General features: G+C 42.8%; 1 protein-coding gene across 1 annotated transcript in view; it reads left to right on the top strand.

Moving 5' to 3' along the window:
- Positions 1-14,124, top strand: part of NSMCE2 (NSE2 (MMS21) homolog, SMC5-SMC6 complex SUMO ligase) — a 304,600-nt gene that overhangs the window by 188,953 nt on the left and 101,523 nt on the right. The window lies entirely within an intron of this gene.

Here is a 14,124-nt window from a genome sequence, read left to right as displayed (position 1 = left end):
ATAGGGAAAGAATCAACTCATTAAGCCTTATAATGACTGCTTAGTAATTTGTGTGTGTGTATGTCAGGAGCAAGTTGAGAAACTGCAAGTCGTTTCTGTTGTGAGAGAATTGGCCGTCTGCAAGGACATTGCCAAGGGGACACCCAGATGTTTTTGATGTTTTATCATCCTTGTGGGAGGCTTCTCTCATGTCCTCACAGGGGGAGCTGGAGCTGACAGAGGGAGCTCATCCATGTTCTCCCTGGATTTGAACCTCCAACCTGTCAGTCTTCAGTCCTCCTGGCACAAAGGTTTAACCCATTGTGCCACCGGTGATGCTCAGTGATGGAGAAGCCTACATGGAGATGAAGACAAGTGTCTTTCATGAAGAAGCTTAGAATCATGGAACAGGAAGGTCTGCCAAAGCCATCTGGTTCGACCCCTTGTGGAGGGCCGGATTATAATTTGAATAAAACATGAATTCCTATGCACAGTGCAGATATCTTATTTGCAGTGCAAAAAAAAAAAAACCCACTTAAAACAATACAGTAATTAAAATGAAGAACAATTTTAACAAATATAAACTTATTAGTATTTCAATGGGAAGTGTGGGCCTGTTTTTGGTTGATGAGATAGGATTGTTGTTGTTGTTGTTGTTGTGCTTTCAAGTTGTTTCAGACTTAGGTTGACCCTGAGCGAGGGCCGGGTAAATGACCTTGGAGGGCCGTATCCGGCCCCCGGGCCTTAGTTTGAGGACCCCTGGTTTAGAGGGTTGGAAAGTTTTCACACATGTTTCTTAGTCAGAATCTGCTTCTCAAATCTTTCTGCAAGTTCACTTGCATCTTCTGGTTCATTTCACCCTAAGTTCGTCACTTTTTCAGCTATAATGAAAGATGGAGCAAACTTGTTTTCCATTGCTCTATAGCCTCAGACACGGAGCAATAGAGTCCATCTGCAAGAAAAGAAATGCTACCTACATGGTGGTTGTGAGAGCGGTCCAGCATTTCTGTGTTCTCAAATAAAATGCTGTGTCCAGGTTGGTTCATCAGGTGCTCTGCTATGGCTGATTTCTCTGGTTGAAGTCGTCTGCAGTGCCTTTCATGTTCCTTGATTCGTATTTGGGCAATACTGCGTTTGGTGGTCGCTATGTAGACTTGCCCACAGCTGCATGGTACACGGTAGACTCCTGCAGAAGTGAGAGGATCCCTCTTGCCCTTTGCTGAACGTAGCATATGTTGGATTTTCTTGGTGGGTCTGTAGATAGTTTGTATGTTGTGTTTCCTCATCGGCTTCCCAATACAGTCAGTGGTTCCCTTGATGTGTGGCAAGAACACTTTTCCTCTGGGTGGATCTTCGTCTTTATTCTCGTGGCTTGTTCTTGGTCTTGCAGCTCTTCTGATGTCTGAAGTGGAGTATCCATTGGCCTGGAGAGCCCAGTTTAGGTGGTTCAGTTCATCTTGAAGGAGGTGGGGTTCGCAGATTCCGGGTTGTTGTAGGTTTTTTCGGGCTATATGGCCATGGTCTAGAGGCATTCTCTCCTGACGTTTCGCCTGTATCTATGGCAAGCATCCTCAGAGGTAGCGAGGTCTGTTGGAACTAGGAAAATGGGTTTATATATCTGTGGAATGACCAGGGTGGGACAAAGAACTCTTGTCTGCTGGAGCTAGGTGTGAATGTTTCAACTGACCACCTTGATTAGCATTTGATGGTCTGGCAGTGCCTGGGGCAATATTTTGTTGAGAGGTGATTAGATGTCCCAGATTGTTTCCTCTCTGTTGTTTTGCTGTTGTAATTTTAGAGTTGTTTTTTTTAATACTGGTAGCCAGATTTTGTTCTGTGCTGTTTCCACAGAAAAATGGACTGTTGATACAATCTATAACCACAGGATTCCTTTATGAGGTAAGCCATGACTCTTAAGATGAGACTTAAGAGTTCTACATCCATGGACACCCTGTGGGCCCCAGAGAGTAACTTCCCCAAAATTTGATAATCGAACCCACCACAATTGCCCATCCTTACCTTTATTCTAGTATTTCAAATAGTATTTTTTTCTCCTTTGGAATAATTATTTTTAGGTATAGGAGTTTGCAAAATGTTGTGTTCTTGGAATCCTTTGTCATAACACATCTGTGTGCCTAATGCAGATGTTCCCCTAATTGTACAGAATTATTTTCCCGAAGCACAACGATGTGATAACAGTCAATTCATCCAAACATAATGGGGCTGCCATCTCCTAATTAGAATGTGACAGCAGAATGCAGACACATGTTCCATTTTCTTGCAAATTGCTAGGGGAGGATTATACACCCAGCCTCAACTGAACTCATATTTCTAAGAATGGTAAAAATCTTCTGGCTCATAATAATTCCAGCTTGTCTTTTGTACATAGAGAGGAGGATGTACAGAAATCTCTTTGTTCCCCTTTTCCCCCTTTCAGCTACAAAACTATGTGCAACGAGCTGAAAAGGAGTAGGTTGGCTTGGCCTGAAATGGGATTCAGTCCAGGCAATTTTGAAAAACATCTATTTTTTTAAACAGCTTTCAGGCTATAGGTTTCACTGACCGCATTTGTAAATAGTTCTCTACAGAACTGTATAGATATTTAATCAGGGTTGAGATGTATGTGCATCATTGATAATATCTTAACTTTGATCAGAGCTTAATGTCTCTGTGAATGGCCTTGTACTCCCTTGGAAATGGAAGATGCGGCACATGGGGCCACCTACAAACACAGTGTGGTCATTGTCTATTTTATTGTGGCCTTTGGGACTCCAACCTCCTCCTCAAATTACTACCCCCAGAAGCACCTGAGAAGCAATCCGTTCGTGTCCTCCTTTGCTACTCTCAGTGCTAATCAGATGGGCATACTTTGTGCTGAGTTGGGGACAGGAATGTGCACATATGTGGCAGGTGATGGAAGGAGGTTGTGTGGGGAAGTAGATAGTTATGGTAGAATGAGTTAGAATATTGCAGAAGACTATGTGCTTACATTTGTGTGCATAAACTCAGAGGTGGCCCTAGGTAATTTTGAACGGTAAGCAAATAGTATTTTGGTGCCCCCCCCCCCAACAAATCACTGATGTTCCTTGTGAGAGTTCTGTGTGCTATATTTGGTTCAATTCCATCATTGGTGGAGTTCAGAATGCTCTTTGATTGTAGGTGAACTATACATCCCAGTAACTACAACTCATATATGTCAAGGTCTATTTTCCCCCAAGAGCACCTCAAGAGCGCCCCTGGGCAAAATCAACTGTACTGCAAATGGTTACTTTGCATAATGGGTTGAGCCGCCCCTGCGTAAACTCAGACCATAGGAGCCGTGGTGCCGCAATGGATTAAACCAGTTGTTCTCAACCTGTGGGTCCCCAGGTGTTTTGACCTACAACTCCCAGAAATCCCAGCCAGTTTGCCAGCTGTTAGGATTTCTGGGATGTCAATGCCAAAACATCGGGGGACCCTCAGGTTGAGAACCACTGTGTTAAACCCTTGTGCCAGCTGAACTGCTGACCTGAAGATCTGTGGTTCAAATCTGCCAGATGGGGTGAGCTCCCATCTGTTAGCTCTAGCTTCTCATGCGTGGACATGAGAGAAGCCTCCCACAGGATGGTAACACATCCCAGGTGTCCACTTATCAGGCCAATGAGTGACCATCACTCATAAAATACAGAAATACATAGCACAACCACCATGTCAGGCTACACAGAGAAGCCACTGAAATCCACAAGCATGCGGACAATTTCAACAGAAAGGAGGAAACCATGAAAATGAACAAAATCTGGCTACCAAAATCCGGCCAGGGCTTTCCGGTTCTCGGTGTCTATGCCACAGTTTTTGAGGTTGGCTTTAAATCTCTTTTCCTGTCCACCAACATTCTGTTTTCCGTTCTTGAGTTCGGAGTTTTCTGTCAGCACCCCACCTTCTGGCCCCTTCTATTGTAAGCAACATCAGAGAGGGGTAACTGCACTAAGGATGCTCGTTGTGGTTTTATCACTGTTGAGGTGCCTTTCTGTCTTGCCGGCTGGAGTAATGACATCTGGAGTGAGTCCAAATGAGATTTTATGGAGAGCTCTTGTACACAATGAAGTAATTTTCAACAAAGAAACAATTACATTTTAGGCTAGCTTTAAAACAGCACTGAACTAATAACAGTTTGGAAAACAGCCCTCCAGCATATCACAACCCCTACTAATTTTTTTCCCTTTAAGTTCACAATGCATTTTCACAGTGTCAGAAAGAGGAGCCATGAAAAAGTTCAATGTTTTGGAAATACTTTTCTGAAGTTGGGAAAAAGGAGGAAGCAGGAGAAAGAAAGACTAAATAGTTGTTATTTTAGCACAAACTCTCATGGATATAAACCCAACTTTTTCAGTGATATTAAAGCCATATTTATACATTTGTGGGAGTGAGATAGAATGTGATTGGGTCTAGAAAGGTGCAAATCATGTCCCTTGCCCTACATTTTCAAAAGGCTGAGCAAAGTGATAAAGGTCTTTTATACCTCTGCAGTGGTCATTTGATGTTTATATGAAAGCATAAATCTGCTTACCAAAACTCATTTTCTCTGGGTTCAGAACACTCCCTGATAATATTCCTTTTGTTATATGTCCATAATGATGACTTTTGTATTTATTTATTTATTGTATCAAAAGCAAACCAAGGGTACAGTTGTAATGTATTTAAAATCCACAAAGTTTTCAAACTTGGCATGATACTAAAAATGTCCTTTGGCTTGGAGTGCCTCTGGTGTTGCTGAAAGAAGGTCCTCTATTGTGCATGTGACAGGGCTCAGGTTGCATTGTAATAGGTTGTCTGTGGTTTGCTCTTCTCCACACACGCATGTTGCCAGCTCCACTTTGTAGCCCCATTTCTTAAGGCTAGGTCTGCATCTCATGGTGCCAGAGAGCAGTATGTTCAGCGTCCTCCAAGTCGCCCGGTCTTCTGTGTGCCCAGAAAGGGATTTCCCATCCGGTATCAGCCATGGATTGAGATTCCAGGTTTTGGCCTGCCACTTTTGGACTCTCGCTTGCTGAGATGTTCCCGCAAGTATCTCTGTAAATCTTATAAAACTATTTCTTGATTTAAGGTGTTGGCATGCTGGCTGATATCTGGACAGAGGATGGGCCGAAGACGCCACTGCCTTGGTAAATTAACAAAAGAACTCCTAATGGGTTAATTACATTGACCATACAATCTTTGGCAAGATAGGCTTCTTCAGTTGTTGTTGTTGTTGTTGTTGTTATGATTATTATTTAAAACTTTTATATCCCGATCTTCTCTACCTCCGTAGAGGGACTCAGACCGGCTGACAGCAAGAATTCAATGGTAAACAGTATAAATCTAAAACAGCATATAACAACAGTAAATTAACAATACATATAGAATAAATACACAAAAGCCGTTCGCTAAGATAAAAAACATGTCCAACTCAGTCTGTATATTCAGTCCATGTATTGTGGTCAATACTTTGGTCGATTATTGGTCTCACCTGTCATTCTGCAAAGGCCTTGTTCCACAGCCAGATTTTCACTAGCTTCCTAAAGGTCAGGAGGGAGGGGGCAGATCTAACTTCATTCGGGAGGGAATTCCATAGCCAGGGGGCCACCACAGAAAAGGCCCTGTCTCTCGTCCCCACCAGTCACGACTGCGAAGGTGGCGGGACTGAGATCAGGGCCTCTCCAGACGATCTTAACACTTAACTTGATGGTTCATAGGGGAAAATACGTTCAGACAGGTAAACTGGGCTGGAACCATATAGGGTTTTGTAGGTTAAAACCAGCACTTTGAATTGTGCTCGGAAGCTAATTGGCAGCCAGTGGAGCTGTCGCAACAAGGGAGTTGTGCGCCCCCTGTATCCCGCTCCTGTTAGTAGCCTGGCTGCGGAGCGTTGGACTAATTGCAGCTTCCGAACAGTCTTTGAAGGCAACCCCACATAGAGAGCGTTGCAGTAGTCTAAACGGGATGTAACCAGAGCGCGTACCACCGCGGCCAAGTTGTTGTGTGCCTTCAAGTAATTTCTGACTTATGTTGAACTTCAGGTGACACTATCATGGGGACAAATGAGAAAATTGGGAGGAGCAGAAAGAAATTAAGACATTTTCTAAGCTGATGATAGATGATAGAGGATTAATTTTGACTGTCCCTGCAAAATTGACAAAGTTCGAGAGCATAGTGTTTGGAGGTGTTGCTTGTTGCCTCCACCGAAGAGTAATTATCTAGCTAAATTATCTAATTATCTAGCCATAACTAAGGTAAAGGTAAAGGTTTCCCCTGACATTAAGTCTAGTTGTGTCCAATTCTGGATGTGTTGCTCATCTCACTTTCTAAGCCGAAGAGCCAGCGTTGTCCGTAGACACCTCCAAGGTCTTGTGGCTGGCATTATTGCATGGAGCGCCGTTACCTTCCCGTAGAAGCGGTACCTTCCCTCTGGAGTAGTACCTATTGATCTACTCACATTTGCATGTTTTCAAACTACTAGGCTGGATTCAAACCACCAACCTTTCAATCAGCAAGTTCAGCGGTTTAACCCGCCACGCCACTGTGGACTCCAAAAATATTAACCAATTAATTGGGCTTTCCCTACCAAATTGGAATTGTTCAGGGGTACGAGAAAGCATATTGGAAATGTATGTTGATGCCTCCAGAAATCTTAGATGTCAAAGAATTAGCTTGGAAATGTTGCTTTTTGGACTATATTTTCCAAGCTGCTCCAGATAGCAAAGCTGTTGGAACAGCAAGCCTTTGTAGTAATTTACAGATGTGACTTCGATGCCTGAAGCACATCTGACTCCCAGTAAGATACAAAATGAGGAGAGAAAAATCACAAACTATTCTGGACTTACTATGCAAAATGCATGCATAGCAGTAAGCACCCACAGCCCAGCTGTATGTGGATTCTTAGGAGGGAAGAGAACAGCATAATAGAAAGTGACTGTCTCTTATTATTCCCTCCCCCCGCGCTTCAACATTACTTCCTTTTTCCAGATAAATTACAAATAGAGTTTGTAAGTTTTCGTTTGAGTTTTAATTACAGAGAAAAACTGTGTACTCCAGCCTCATTATTCTGTAGAAGGATTTCTAAGGGCGCCTTTTATATGACCCCTGAAAGCTTTTGTATGCAAGCGCGTTCCTGTTTGCAACAATGGAAGCATTTAGTTGCGGCTCGAAATCCTAAAACGGGATGCATATCAGATAGCCATAGTAGGTGTTGTACAGTTCATGAAACTGTGCTACGAGGGGGTTGGCATGAATACCTCGCCCACAGACAATGGACAACATTGTCCTGCCTCTTACAGTGCTGTAAATGAGGAGAGTCCTTGTAGCAAAAACTGACCTCAGAGCAAGCCAACGAAGTAATGGCTATCTTGCCCAACAGGATTGGCCAGCGTTTAATTTTACCTTAGCTGACCTTTTACAAAGAGTGTCTGGCAAATAAATGGGGGTCTGGAAAGATCTGTGAAAAGTCCAGAGACAGACCAAAGTGCTGTTGACATTCAGTAAGATCCATTACACAAGGTAACACGGTTTTTGTTCCTGGGTTAAAAATGCCATTTCTTAATTGGTCCTGTCATTCAAACATGAAAAAATGTTTATTAAACTGCAAAAACTTTGTTTTTGTGGGAAATCCTGCAGCCCATTTTGCTATAGTTTTTCAATTAATATTTCAAAGAGTCTTACCCAATTCAACGTAGTTTGTGGCAGCCACAAAAATGAAGTTTCTGGAGTATATCAACTGCTTTTGAAGTAAGTTCCACACGATTAAACAGGAAATAACACTTTCAAACCAGGAACAGATTTTTTTTGCAAATTTTGTTGCATAGTGTTATATCTGGTGGAAGTTCTCTTTGAAGTTCTCAGACCTCACAACCTCTGCAGGCGAAACATCAGGAGAGAATGCTTCCAGAACATGGCCATACAGCCCCGAAAACTCACAACAACCCTCTCTTTGAATTGCTCTGCCAAACATCCTGGATGTGTTATCAGACCCAGAGGATAAGGTAGAAGTAGACAAAATACATACAGCCTCTAGTCCTCCCAGGCCTTCCAAAATTTGGAGGGGCAGATTTTGCTCCCAAAAGACAATATGTGCCCCAAACCTTAGAGGTTTACTGTTGACCATGTTGGGAGATGGGACCATCATGTTTTTTGGCCTGTCTGGTCCTTCCTTGGGTCTACAGGGACTTTCTTCAGAGAAGAAGGTGGCCTGAGCAGAAAGTCCAGTCCTTTCCTGGTTTGAAGGAAGAAGGAAGGCCTTTGTGGGCCGAGAAAAAAAGTGAGAAGGTCCTTCATCATGCATGTGGCAGGGCTCAGGCTGCATTGTAATAGGTGGTCTGTGGTATGCTCTTCTTCACACTTGCATGTTGTGGACTCCATTTTGTGGACCCATTTCTTAAGGTTAGCTTTGCATCTCGTGGTGCCAGTTGCCCAATTTTCTGTGTGACCAGGAGGGAGTCTCTCATTTGGTATCAGCCATTGATTAAGGTGCTGGGTTTTAGGCTGCCACTTATACATTCTTGCTTGCTGAGGTGTTCCTGTGAGTATCTCTCTCGATCTTAGGAAGCTGTTTCTTGATTTAAGCCGTTGGCATGCTGGCTGATATCCGAGCAGAGAATGGGCCAGAGATGTCAATGCCTTGGTCCTTTCATTATTGGTTGCTACTTCCTGACAGTTGTCAGGTTGTGCGATACCACCTAAACAGTATAATTTTTCCAGTAGTGTGGGGCGTAGACATGCTGCGATAATGCGCCATGTCTCATTAAAAGCCACATCCACTGTTTTAACATGGTGCAATATATTTCACACTGGGCATGCATACTTAGCAGCAGAGTAGCAAAGCGCAAGGGCAGATATCTTCACTGTGTCTGATTGTGATCCCCAAGTTATCCCAGTCAGCTTATTGTCTAAAGTATTGTCAAAGGCTTTCATGGCTGGAATCACTGGGTTGTTGTAGGTTTTTTGGGCTATATGGCTATGTTCTAGAAGCATTCTCTCCTGACAACCTCTGAGGATACTTGCCATAGATGCAGGCGAAATGTCAGAAGAGAATGCTTCTAGAACATGGCCATATAGCCCGAAAAACCTACAACAACCCATATTGTCTAATGTTTAAGGGGGCCCACATGTCATTATCCAAGCTGTCATCCTGACCGGTCCATCACTGGATACTGAGATCTTACTGTATTCCAAAGGGTAGCAGAATGGCCAAAAATGTTCTTCAGAGGTTTGTGTTGTAGAACTTTTCAGATGAAAGAAGAACTTGGAGCAATAATCTGGAAAAAAAGAAAATAACTCATTATGCTTGGGAGGAAGAAAGAGGAAACAACACTGGTTGTGGTGACAATTCTGTTGGCTCTCTGCCTCACGGGGATGCTTTGTTTATCGTTTTCTTTAGATTATGAACTTTAGCCATTCTTTACGCATGCCATTATGACATATTCACTCTTATCACGCACTATTTGCATGTTACAAAGGTTGTTCGTTTGTTTATCCTGTATAGCCATAAATGGCAGGCCATTAGGAGATCAATACATTTACAATAATCAGCCACAAACATATCTTGGAAACTTGCAGGAAAAGTTCTTTTCTCTGAATTTTTGCGGATGTCTTCCATATACATAAGTTCTTTTACAGAACGGACTGACAATTCCCTGTTGCAGAACAGCTGGTTTAAGCTCAAGTTTGCCATTGCTCTAATATGTGTATATGCATGTGCACATTGGGGGTCCCTGGTGATGCAGCGGGTTAAACCGCTGAGTAAACCTGCTGACCAATAGGTTGGCAGTTTGAATCTGGGGAGTGGGGTGAGCTCTTGCTGTTAGCCCCAGCTTCTGCCAACCAAGCAGTTTGAAAACATTCAAATGTGAGTAGATCAATAGGTACTGCTTTTATTTATTTATTTATTTATTTATTTATTTATTTAGCTTGTATACTGCTACTCCCAATTTGGCTCGGAGCGGTTTACAGAAATAGATTAAAAACAATACAATTAGCTTTAAAACAATCATAACAATAACAATAGGTAGCAAGGACAGACATTCACCCATCAAAAGCTTGCCGGAAAAGAAAAGTTTTACAGGCTTTCCGAAAAGCAAGTAGGTCTCGGATGGTTCGAGTTTCAACCGGCAAGGCATTCCATAAATAAGGGGCTACAATCGAGAAGGCTCTATGCCTAGTAGATGACAAATAATAGGTCCAGATGTTAGGGACTGCAAGCAAATTTTGGTCTTCAGACCAGAGTAATCTCTGGGGTTGGTAGGGGGATAAGCGGGCCCTTAGGTACGCCAGTCCCAGACCATATAAGGCCTTAAAGGTTAGTACCAGCACCTTGAAAGTGATCTGGTACTCAATCAGTAGCCATTGCAGCTGTTGGAGAATTGGGGTGATATGACACCTCGCCGGCACCCCAGTGAGAAGACGAGCTGCCGCATTTTGCACCAGCTTAAGTTTCCGGATCACTGACAAAGGAAGGCCAATGTAGAGGGCGTTACAATAGTCAAGCCTCGAGATGACAGTTGCCTGGATCACCATAGCCAGGTCGTTCCTTGATAGACAGGGAGCCAGTCGCCTAACAGGAAGGTAATGGTGCTCCATGCAGTCATGCCAGCCACATGACCTTGGAGATGTCTATGGACAACGCTGGCTCTTTGGCTTAGAAATGGAGATGAGTATCACCTCCCAGATTCGGACACGACTAGACTTAATGTCAGGAAAACTTACTTTACATGCACATTGCATATGGGCACATATTTGGTAGTGCATTCAACTTCATATTTGATTTCTTAGTTCAGCTGTGCACTGTTGTCATTAAGTATGGGGCTTGCATAGCACCATTAACGCATAATTACACATGCAGAAGTTTACATTACTCATCCCTGGTGAAGAATCTCAGCCAGTATCGCTTGCAATCATCATGTTTTTCCCTGCCAATGTTCCAACAGCTTTCCTCCACTCCCTGTAAAAGTACTATTTGCAGTTGTGGAAGAAGAGTATTATCACTATACCACACCCTGATCACATGCAATATGTTACTGTGTACCCTTGAGCTATCTGTTCTGGATTTCATAAAGACGCTGAATGGTCTTAAGTGGAGGGGTATGCTTTATTTTTCTCATTGAGAGAGCTTCTAAAACCAACACTTTGCAGTGCCACTGCTTTGTAAATTATTATTATTGTTGTTGTGTGTGCTTCCATGGACAAGCCCAAAAGATCCTGCTTCTTCTGCCTGATGAATGGGTGTTTCTCATTCCATAACCGCTGCGGAGATTGCTTTCTTTAATCATTCTCTTCTATCACCTTCCATTGCTCTTCTGTGGATTACTTTTACATATATTTTAATCTATTAAAGGTATAACTTGCCTGCCTGCCAAAATGAACATATTTTAAGCTCCATGAAATATTTATCTGAATGTGCATCTGCTCACGCCTTGCAACACATGCTTTCACAGTTATAGCAATCAGAATGATCCTGTGCCGGTCCTTTGATGTGATTGTGACATAAAGAACTCAAATTGCCAAAGGGGCAAAGTAGCAGTTGTGCGTGATATTTGCTAAATTATTGTTGTTGTTGCTATTTCTTATTCACCTCTCTCTATGGATCGGAGAACAGCAACATATTAAAATACGACACATACCTTCAATTAAAAGAACACATCAATTAAAATCACAGACAAAGGAATAATAATATAATGTTGGGGATCAAGCAGAACTTCTTAACCAGGCAGTACCTAGTTTAAAATTCTGGATAGGCCTGGCAGAAAAAAACTGGTCTTTAATGCTGTTTTATATTCTGAGAATGTTTTCACCTGTCAAAGCTCTTCTGGCAGGTCATTCCACAATCTAGGGGTGGCTGAAGAAATCTTGCCCGATGGCCATTGTCGACCTACTCCTGATTACAACCATAGAATCATAGAATCAAAGAGTTGGAAGAGACCTCATGGGCCATCCAGTCCAACCCCCTGCCAAGAAGCAGGAAAAACTGCATTCAAATCACCCCTGACAGATGGCCATCCAGCCTCTGCTTAAAAGCCTCCAAAGAAGGAGCCTCCACCACACTCTGGGGCAGAGAGTTCCACTGCTGAACGGCTCTCACAGTCAGGAAGTTCTTCCTCATGTTCAGATGGAATCTCCTCTCTTGTAGTTTGAAGCCATTGTACCGCGTCCTAGACTCCAGGGAAGCAGAAAACAAGCTTGCTCCCTCCTTCCTGTGGCTTCCTCTCACATATTTATACATGACTATCATATCTCCTCTCAGCCTTCTCTTCTTCAGGCTAAACATGCCCAGCTCCTTAAGCCTCTCCTCATAGGGCTTGTTCTCCAGACCCTTGATCATTTTAGTCGCCCTCCTCTGGACACATTCCAGCTTGTCAATATCTCCCTTGAATTGTGGTGCCCAGAATTGGACACAATATTCCAGGTGTGGACACAATATTCCAAAGCAGAATAGAATGGTAGCATTACTTCCCTAGATCTAGACACTATGCTCCTATTGATGCAGGCCAAAATCCCATTGGCTTTTTTTGCCACCACATCACATTGTTGGCTCATGTTTAACTTGTTGTCCACGAGGACTCCAAGATCTTTTTCACACGTACTGCTCTCGAGCCAGGCATCCCCCATTCTGTATCTTTGCATTTCTTTGTTCTCAGACCCTTGATCATTTTAGTCGCCCTCCTCAATATCTCTCTTGAATTGTGGTGCCCAGAATTGGACACAATATTCCAGGTGTGGTCTAACCAAGACAGAACAGACGGGTAGCATTACTTCCCTAGATCTAGACACTATGCTCCTCTTGATGCAGGCCAAAATCCCATTGGCTTTTTTTGCCGCCACATCACATTGTTGGCTCATGTTTAACTTGTTGTCCACGAGGACTCCAAGATCCTTTTCACACTAACTTGAGTAAACATCTCCCAGAGGACATATTATATGGAGAAGGCAATCCTGGACCCAAACCAGGCAGGGCTTTAAAGGTAATAATCAACACTTTGCTTGGGAACTAATTGTCAGCCAGTGGAGTGATTTAATGCAAGTATAATATGATCACTCTTAAATGTACCAGTAGCCAATCTGGCTGACATGCTTTGAATTAATTGAAGTTTCTGAACTTGGTATGGAGATAACCCAACGTGCAGTGCATTACAGAAGTCCAACCTTAAGGTTACCACTACCATTATTAGTGTTGCACTCCAGAGCAGGATCCTCTCTGACTTTAAACACCACACAGTTGAGTTAAAATAGCAAGCAGTTTATGGAAGGTAATAAAAACCAAAGCAATAAAAAGTAATCTACAGTAAAAGATAAATCCAATTGATTAGGAAGTAAAAGGAGCAATTAGTCCAAAGAGAAAGAGTCCAAAGAAGTCTTTGCTGTTAATTGCTTGATTTCAAAGGCAATTAACAGCAAAGACACTTAAAACAGGAATCAAACAAAGACAAGGGCCCAGAAAATGGGCATGAAGAACTTAACGTGAATCCAACATTGCTTCATCTGATGCTAAATTCTGTACTTGTCACTTATATCCCTGCCCTATTTCCCAACCAGCTAAGAACGGATTTTCCTAAACTTTGGCTTCACTTCTAACCTGCTGTAATCTGGCTGAGTGCCGTAGTTGTTGGTTTGTTTGTCTTTGCTGGCTAAAAACACTTCTTCTGTTCAAGGATTCATTAAAATCTGCACCTGGAGATAACTGACCAGGTGACTACGGTGCAGAGCCTTTCCCAGGCTCAAGACCTTGAAAATCCCCTCTCTATCCCATCATCTGAACTACATTCAGGCCCCACAGCTCTAAAACCAGGCCCAGGAAACATAAAATCATCCCCATTCCCTTCAGGAACATCTTCATGGGCAGCATCCCCATTCCCATCAGAGGAATAACAACATTGTCATTCCCATCATCCAAAGCAACCTGATCATTAGACACAATCAGAGGCTGAACGGGCTGACATACAACACTTAGGTCTTCCAATTCTAGGAATAGGTGTAACTGTTGTATCACTGAAGTGGATAAAAGGCATTCCTGTCCATTGTATTAATTGGAATCATAGATCCATAAGCACCTCCAGGCTGCAAACACAGTCTTTCACGGAGAATGAAATCCAATCCATGATTAGTTAATACCCTTGACATTAAGGTTAGAAACTTTGACATTCA

Source organism: Anolis sagrei, chromosome 4, assembly GCF_037176765.1.
Source record: "Anolis sagrei isolate rAnoSag1 chromosome 4, rAnoSag1.mat, whole genome shotgun sequence".
Classification (NCBI taxonomy): domain Eukaryota; kingdom Metazoa; phylum Chordata; class Lepidosauria; order Squamata; family Dactyloidae; genus Anolis; species Anolis sagrei.
The sequence above is the reverse complement of the archived record's forward strand: the minus strand, read 5'-3'. Positions and strand labels throughout refer to the sequence as shown.